Below are 8,513 nucleotides of genomic sequence, written 5' to 3' on the forward strand. Positions count from 1 at the left end.
GCCCCTGGTTTGCAGCCTGCTTGTGGAATCTGGACTTGTGCATCCCACAGTCATGTGAGAGATTTTAATAAAATCTCATACTGTTTACAGATACCTCCTATTGATTTTGTTTCCCTAGAGAACCCTGACTAATACAGCTTGAAACCAGGAAGGGCAGTGAAGACTGGAGCTCAGACTCCCTTGAGAGGAACAAGCTGATTTTGACACTTGGTCCTATCTAGGGCTCCTTGACCATTCACTAGAATTGGCCCGAGGCCCATGTTCTGCAGGAGTCTCTGGATTGGTGGGAGCCGGAGGGTGTGCCATGGAAGCCTGTGGGGCCCCCCATCTTCCAAAACCAGGCAGACGGAGGCATGAGAGAATCTTTCAGGACACTTAGGGATTGGAGTGCATTTCCTGCAGGAAGATCTCACATTTTCTTGTCCCTTGTCTGCTGAAGCAGTGGACTTGCTGACTCAGGGAGAAGATCCTAGAGCAGGGGTTTTTAACCAGAGTCCACAAACCAGGAATTTGTGAAGATTTCTGAGGATCTGTGAACTTGAATTGAAAATTTAAAAAGACGTTATTCTTGTGGGGACGTGTTGGTGTGGGTGTGATATATTAAATAATGCACAGTATAGTGTAGATTTAGGATGACATTTATTTTGATCTAGCATGTTGTGAGTGCAGTGGACAACTGCCTACAATAGTTTGGTAAGGATGATGATGAATGTATAATCCGTGGGAAAATGTGAATTTCTATGTTTGCCGAGAATGACCATTTGAGTAGATGATGAACCGTATTAGGTTATCAGGTATTGAAATTATGGGAAGTTGTAAAATGTAATTTTGAATAATCCTAAAATTTAATTTAAAGACATGTTGATTTTAGTTTCATAAAACTGTCTGCCGCTACACTCTGAGAAGGGGTCCATGGTTTTCACCTGAGAAAGGGGTCCATAGAACAAAAAAGGTTAAAAACCCCTGTCCTAAAGAGAGTTGAAGGAGTGACATCACGCCAGGGAGAAGGTTGCCTGCTGGGAGAGTGAGCCCCATCAGCAGAGGCTGGAAGTAAGTCAGAGGAGGTGGATCTAGAACCAGAACTGTCTCCAAATTGTGCAGTGGAGATCCCAAACCTCACAGGTACCCCATGAGGAAACCCATATCTGGGACCCTGGCCAGGAAACAAGCCATGTCAGCCAGAGAAGCAATGGCAAGCTGACAGAGATCTGTGCCAGTGGCTGTTTAGGAGACACTGTCCTTTCTGAACACACCAGAGAAGGTAGGTCTTGAAAGAAGTTGGAGGAGCCAGCCCCTGCCCGCCCCTCCAACCACACCACCTTATTACCAAGGCAGGCTTTAAGCCAAATTAGAGTGGGTGGAGTGGAAAGGGTGAAATGTAAATTGAGTTAGAGAACTATTGGATGGATTGAGCTTTTTTTTCCATTCTGTTTCATTTTAATTATTTTTGTTTGTTTTGTTGTTTTTGGACTGAGTTTTAATAATCCAAAAGTTATAGAATGTAATGGGAAGTGATCAATGGGAATTTGTTGAAAGCAAAGACTGGAGACAAGGAACACCTCTGCTGAGTTGAGATGCCTCAATAAATCCATTTCAGTTATAACGATGAAGTCTGAACAGAGGCTTGTACTGGTGCTGTAAGAAAGACATGGTGTCTAAACCAGCTCGGGGAGGAAAAAGTACAGAAACAAAAAAAGCTTCAAAAAAGTAGAATGGCAAAAGGAGTAACGCTGGCACCATGGTGGAAAGAAACCCCTGACTCAGGCAACTGTAGTGTTTGTGGGATTAAGAAAGTTTGTGTAGTTGGAGGAAAGGCAAGATTAGGAGTGGGTGAGTAGGGCAGTTAAACGCAGGGAGGCCAGCTAGGATATTTCATTAACTGAGAGGGGGGAAAAATAGGCACCTTAGTGAGGAGGATGGGGCAAGGTGGGGGGTGTCACAGGGACAAGAAAGGAGACAGATTTTGGAGATTACTTCTGGGAGGAAAAGTGGACCACTTGGGCTGCCTCCAGGTAAATGGCATGCTATTATCTGATTTATGGAATACAAAAAGAACAGTAGTATAAAAGGGAAAACAAAAATGGGGTGGTTTACATATAGGTCATGCAAGAAGTCTGAGCTTAAAATTAGATTTTAAATCTGACTTAAAATCAGTTTACAAGTGTCCCAAAAATTATCAGGGTCTTTATGGAAAGGAAGCTTAGAGGTTTTTGGCTGACTGGTACACTCAAAAGCTCCTCTACTTCTCACGGAACGTAAAGCTTGCGGGCGTGGGCGCAGGCTGCGCCAAGGGCAAGTCCTCCCCTGGCAACAGGAAGCACGGCAGCTTATCCCCGCAGCCCGCTCACACCAGCCTTCGACTCCCAGGCCTTGCCGACTGCCCTGGTTCAGGCCAGCCTCCACCCTCCTCCCCTAAGCGCCGAAAGGCCCCTCTCCTAGCCGCACCCTAACCCTGAGCAGGTGCTCAGGAAATGAACAGTCAAGTGGGTGCACGACCCAGACGCCCGGCACTCACAGCGCTGCTGGTGTCCCGCGCAGGACCCTGCAGGCCGCGGGCTCCTCCTCCCGGCGGGAATCGCTGCTGGACGCTGGTCTGCGGACCCCTCGGCCGGGCCAGGAGGGGATTCCACCTTGGACGTGGACCGCCCGTCCCGCGCCTTCCCCTTCCCGCCGCCCCCGCGGCCGCGGCAGGTGGGGCCGGGGCGTCCGCTCCCCTCACGGACAGCAGCGGCGCCGCCGAAGCGACCCGGGGGACAAGCGCTCCCGACCCCTCCCCGGGACTCCCAGCGGGCTCGCAGCCGGCGGGCCTGGGGCCGGGCGCGGCGAGGACACCGGGGCACCGGGACACCGGGCAGGGGCCAGGTCGGCGGGGGCTGCCCCAAGTCCTGGACCCGGAACCGTTGGCTCCTCAGCGCGTGCGGCAGAGGCTCCGCCCCATTGGCAACGTCCTCGCCGCGCGGCCAATCGCGGCGGAAGGCGCCAGATTTCACCTGTTCCTCCCCCCGCCCCAAGGGTCCTGCGCGCTTGCGCAGTCGCCGTCTCTGTCTGGCTTTGGGCCCTGGGAGGTAGAGTCGGTGCTTGTTAATACCTCTTGGTGTTGCTAGTTCTAATGCTGCGTGGCCTTACCGGACCTGGTGCAGGAGAAATGATCAATGGACAGCGTTCAGTCTTTGCACTTGCTAGCTGTGTGACCCTGCCCCAGGCTTTGAACTTTGCCAGGCCTACTTCCCTGCCCGTAAAATGAGGCTATTTAGTGGCCAACCTCATAGGGAGGACTCACAGGGTGGCTGAGTGACTGCAATGAGATAATCTATGTAAAGCACTTAGGACGTCGCCTGGAGCTTGGTAAACGTGGAGGCAAGCTAAATATCGCTATCCTAATGGGAAGATAATACCTTCAGTGTATGCCTAAAGCTCCAAGGTTTTCTCCCTGGCTCATGAATTCTGTATCATTAGGGATTTCCCCACGGAGAAGGTGAAGGGCAAACATGGACCCTGAAGCCAGAACAGTTCGTGTCTATGTCTTCAAGTGAGCCCACATATGCCCAAACAGAAACTGAAGAAAACAACCCATATCCGAAAGAGCATGGAGAAACATCGTTTCTTGAAGACTTGACTAACCAGGTTTCTGCATTATCCAAGTTGAATATGATCCCTTCAGGAAGAGAGGGGAAAAATGAATATCTGTGAGGTGGTGTAGCATTTTGATATGGTTCCTGAATTCCAAAAACAGATATTGGATTGTGTTTGTAGAATGGTCTGTACCTGGGCGTGATTTAATTATGATTAAGGCTTTGATTGGACCACATAAAAGACATGGCAAAGGACAGAGTTGGAATTTTGATGCAGGAGTTCTGAGCTGGAGCCCAGGAAGTGAACACACAGGAGCAGAACACAGAATAGAATGGCTCTTTAGACACGGCAGAAGCCTTGGGGAGAGAGACAGAGCTGGTCGCATGATAGTCTACAGTTGGCCTTGTAGATAAAATAGAAGAGCTGAATCCAGAGAGAAGTGAACGTGGGGAAAAGAGAAACCCAGGAAGCCGGAACCCTGGCAGACATTGGCAGTGCTCTTGCGCCAATACGTGACAAAAGACTTTGGTTGACGAAAGTAACTTATGCTTTATGGCCCGGTAACCAAGCTTCTGCCCCAAATAAATACCCTTTATAAAAACCTGCCGATTACTGGTGTTTTGCATTAGCATTCCTTTGGCTGAGTAACACAGGGGATATCTGAAATCAGAAACCTTATTATTAAGGTCTTTATTTTTATTTATTTTTAAGATTTATTTATTTATTTATTTCTCTCCCCTTCCCCCTTGCCCTGGTTGTCTGTTCTCTGTGTCTATTTGCTGCATCTTCTTTTTTGTCTGCTTCTGTTGCTGTCAGCGGCATGGGAATCTGTGTTTCTATTTGTTGCGTCATCTTGTTGTGTCAGTTCTCCGTGTGTGCAGCACCATTCCTGGGCAGGCTGTACTTTCTTTCGCGCTGGGCAGTTCTCCTTACGGGCCGTACTCCTTGCGTGGGCTCCCCTACGCGGGGGACACCCCTGCGTGGCATGGCACTCCTTGGGCGCATCAGCACTGCGCTTGGGCCAGCTCCACACGGGTCAAGGAGGCCTGGGGTTTGAACTGCGGACCTCCCATGTGGTAGGCGGATGCCCTAACCACTGGGCCAAGTCCGCTTCCCTAATAAGGTTTTTAAATGGCCTTGAATCACAGAACTTTGCTGACTATGACCCAGATGTGTAAACCTGGTCGAAATAGATGTTGTCTCTGCTTTGGGCTAAATCTAGACCAGGACACAAGAATCCCACCTATCTGGAAGGAAAGTCTGATGGGTTTTCATTCAGAGCAGAGATCAACAGACTTTTTCTAAGGGGCCAGAGAGTAAATATTTTAGGCTCTACGGGAACCATCCTTTCTCTGCTGCAAATGCTGAGCTCTGCTGCTTTAGCGGGAAAGTAGCCAGGGACAATCTGCAAATGAATGGGTGTGGCTGGATTCAAATAAGATTTTATTTATAAATCAGGTTGGGGGCTGATTTGGCCAGGACTGGCAGGCCCCTGATGTAGAGAAATGAATGATTGAGCATTTGTGCCACCAGGGAGACGCCACATGAAAACCAGCAGTCTCTGCACGCTAACGGGTCACAAGCTGAGGTCTCTTTCCTGCCGGGCTTCGGGGACCTTCCCCAGGCCCCAGGTTGGCTCCCTCTGCCGCCCCCAGGACCGTGCGGCCATTGGAGCAGGACCTTGGGAGTTGGAGAGCTCTGGCTTCACGTCCCAATTCTGCCACTTCCTTGCTGCAGGCCCTGGGCTGGTTGCTTCTCCTTGCTGAGCCTCAGTTTCCCCAGCTGACAGGGTGGAGGTGCTGGCACGTGCTTCATAGGGTTCCTGTGATGCCAAAACCAGAATGCACTCATGGGTGTGTGGCCTCGGGCCCAGCGCTCACTTCTTCCCCCACACCCCAGGTTTCTCCCAGGCTCACAGGGGCCTAAACCCCTGGGGAGCCCAGCAGTCAGCCTGACACTGCTCCAGGCTGCTTCTTCCCCCGGAATGCCAAATGCCCAGAGTCCTCCATGGGATTGGCCTGAATTGCTAGAGCTGGTGCAAAGCGAGCGCCGGCCCGGAGCGGGGGTTTTCCATTCTGGGGTTCTCTGATGGTGTGTGCTGTTCAAAGGCCATCCATTCATTCACTCACTCATCCAATCACGTGTTCACAGACATCCCTGAGCACCCACCAGGTGCACTGGGCGCAGGTCGGCACTGAGTGGGGTGCCTGGGGCAGGGGGTGGTGAAGAAGGAGAGGCACAGTTGGCTGAAGTTCTTAGAAGCAATGGAAGTTGGTCCCGGAGAGAGAAGCCACAGGGCAGCAGCCAGAAGCTGGAAGTCAGTGGCGCCCAGAGAAGAAAGGAGAAAACACCACCGTGTTTACTGCCATGTAACAGAAAAGCCAAGGAACCCCAAAGATTGCAACCAGCCAAAGGAAACTGCCTGGGAGGAAGCAAGCCTGCTAGACTCTGTGAGCCAATAAACTCCTCTTGTTAAGCCAACACATTGTCTGGTATTTGTTTTAGCAGCCAGGAAACTAAGCCGGCCTATCTGTGGATGTGAGTACACAACTAGTCAAGCCTGCAGGACTGGCTAGCCAACTCCAGCTGACCCCAGCCACCAAAACCTTCCTGCTGCATAACAGCATGTGCTGCTCCCGATACAGCCCCTCATCAAACAAGCTCGTGGTGGAGGCATGCCTGCTGCGTTTACAGCGCACAGCTTCCCTGTGGGTTCAATTTGCTGGACAACGATGTGGAGGACATTTGCTCCTAGTGGACTTTACTGAGATCTGATATGTGAATAAACAATGGAGCACATCTGCAATTCCATCATCTGTTCTTTTTTCCACTTGGAATATTATTAAATGAAACATGGACAGTACCTGTGGGAAAATAGCTTGAATTTGAACATGGGAACCCGGCTTGAAGTTGAAACATTTCCATATCACAGATAAAAAGTGGGGGCTTTGGAACACCGACCTTGACTAGATGGAACGCTGTCTGGTCAGCATGAGAACTGTTTTGTGTGAGGAAGCATTTGAACTTTGGGTAGCCTGTTCCCTAGTTTTGCAGGTGCTGCAGCTTTAATATCAAGCAGGCTTGAAAGTAAACAGATAACTATTGCTTTGTAATTTCTAATAAATAGGATGTGGAAACCAGGGTCGAGCCTCTCAGTTCCAGCAGCTGTTGAGTCCCCTGGTCCCATCTTAATTTTCTCTCTCGTGTCTTTCTTTCTGTCCTTTTCTTTCTTCAATTTTGTGTTGCCTTCCCTTTGTACAAACCTATTGCTGAGCTCGATCCTGAAAGAAGGATCGGTTCGAGTGAAACTAAAGGTGTTGTCACGGTGCAGAGCCCCGACTGGTTTAGGAGGCCCTCCAAGTCCTCGGTGAGTAAGGACACTCTCAGGGATTTAGCAGGGTCACGATGGGAACTGGAGACATTTCAACAAAATATCGCCCGCATGTCTCCTAATACAAAATATCGCCCGCATGTCTCCTAAAACAGCTCCTTAAAGCAGAGGAGCCAAGGCCAGCGAGCCTCGTATTTTACAACTCTTAACAGGTTGTAGAAACCACTTTGACTATTATTAAATCTATTTTGGAACCCTTGCAAACAGAAGATGAGGAAGAGAAAAACAAAAATAGAGAATGTAAGGCAATTCCTCCTACTGAATTTTTTGATGATACAAAATCTCAAGTTGTTTTGCCTTCAGCCCCTTCATTAAAGGACTTTAGAATGTCACTTTCCCCTCCGCCGACACCGCCTCCCCCTCCTGTACCCTACAGCCTAAGCCGTCAGCTTCCCAAGAGGGCATTTCACAGGCTAGAAGGGAGGCTGACTTGGCAGGGCTTCAAATGGCCTTTCCAGTTACTGTATGAGAAAGAGCATCTCCCAGAGTTGATCCTCAAAACCCGAATGGAGTTTACAAGTTCACTCATGAACCCTTCCCGTTTAAAATTTGGAAGAGTTAAAAGCAGCAGTGCAACAATATGACCCAAATTCTCCTTTTGCCTATGGTGCAGTGCAGGGGCTGACTGAAGGCTCTAGGCTGATCCCAGCTGACTGGTCCACATCAGCACGCATCACCCTAGGGTCTGGAGAATTTTTACAATTCAAAACCTGGTGGACAGATCATGCAGAGACTCGGGCTGCTTATAATAGGGCCCATAATATCCCCATTTCCTTGGATCAGTTAGTGGGAGTGGGGAATTGGGTGGGAGTAGATCAACAATTAACAATGAATGATCAAGCCATCACACAGGTCCATCGTTGTTGCTTAAGTGCCTGGAAAAAAATTGAGGCTAAAGGCCAGCCTCTGGTGTCATTTCAAAAAGTCCTACAGGGACCTAAAGAACCCTACTCTGACTTTATTTCCCAATTACAAGCGGCTACAAAAAACAGGTTAATAACTTAGAGGCTGCTGATACTATTTTGCAGCTAATGGCTTACGAAAATGCTAATCAGGATTGTCAGAAAGCTATTGGGATTATGAAAGGTAAAGTGGATTTGACTGGATATATTAAATTGTGCCAGGATGTAGGACAGAGGCTCACCATGCTCCAATGATTGCTCAGGCTATGGCAGGGATGAAAATCCATACGGTTCTCTGGAAGATGTTTTAATTGTGGAAAAATTGGTCACACAAGAAAAGATTGTTGGAAGAGGTCTGAGGGAAAAACAATGCTGCTCGGATAGAATATTTCTGCTCAGCAATGACCTGGGCTGTGTCCCCGCTGTGGTAAAGGAAAGCATTGGTCTGGCCTATGTCAGTCTAATTATCATAAGAATGACACCCCCTTGTCAGGAAACTTCCAACCAGCCCCTCTGCCCCGCTCCAAAAGGGGGCTTTCCCAGTTCAGCAGCGCAATCCCAGGACTCCCCCATTCTCCACAGTGCCCTGGACTTATCCCCCGCCACAGCAGGAAGTGCAGCCGTAGATCTCCCTATGGCAGAACCTG

The sequence above is a fragment of the Dasypus novemcinctus genome, chromosome 6, assembly GCF_030445035.2.
Source record: "Dasypus novemcinctus isolate mDasNov1 chromosome 6, mDasNov1.1.hap2, whole genome shotgun sequence".
Taxonomy (NCBI): Eukaryota; Metazoa; Chordata; class Mammalia; order Cingulata; family Dasypodidae; genus Dasypus; species Dasypus novemcinctus.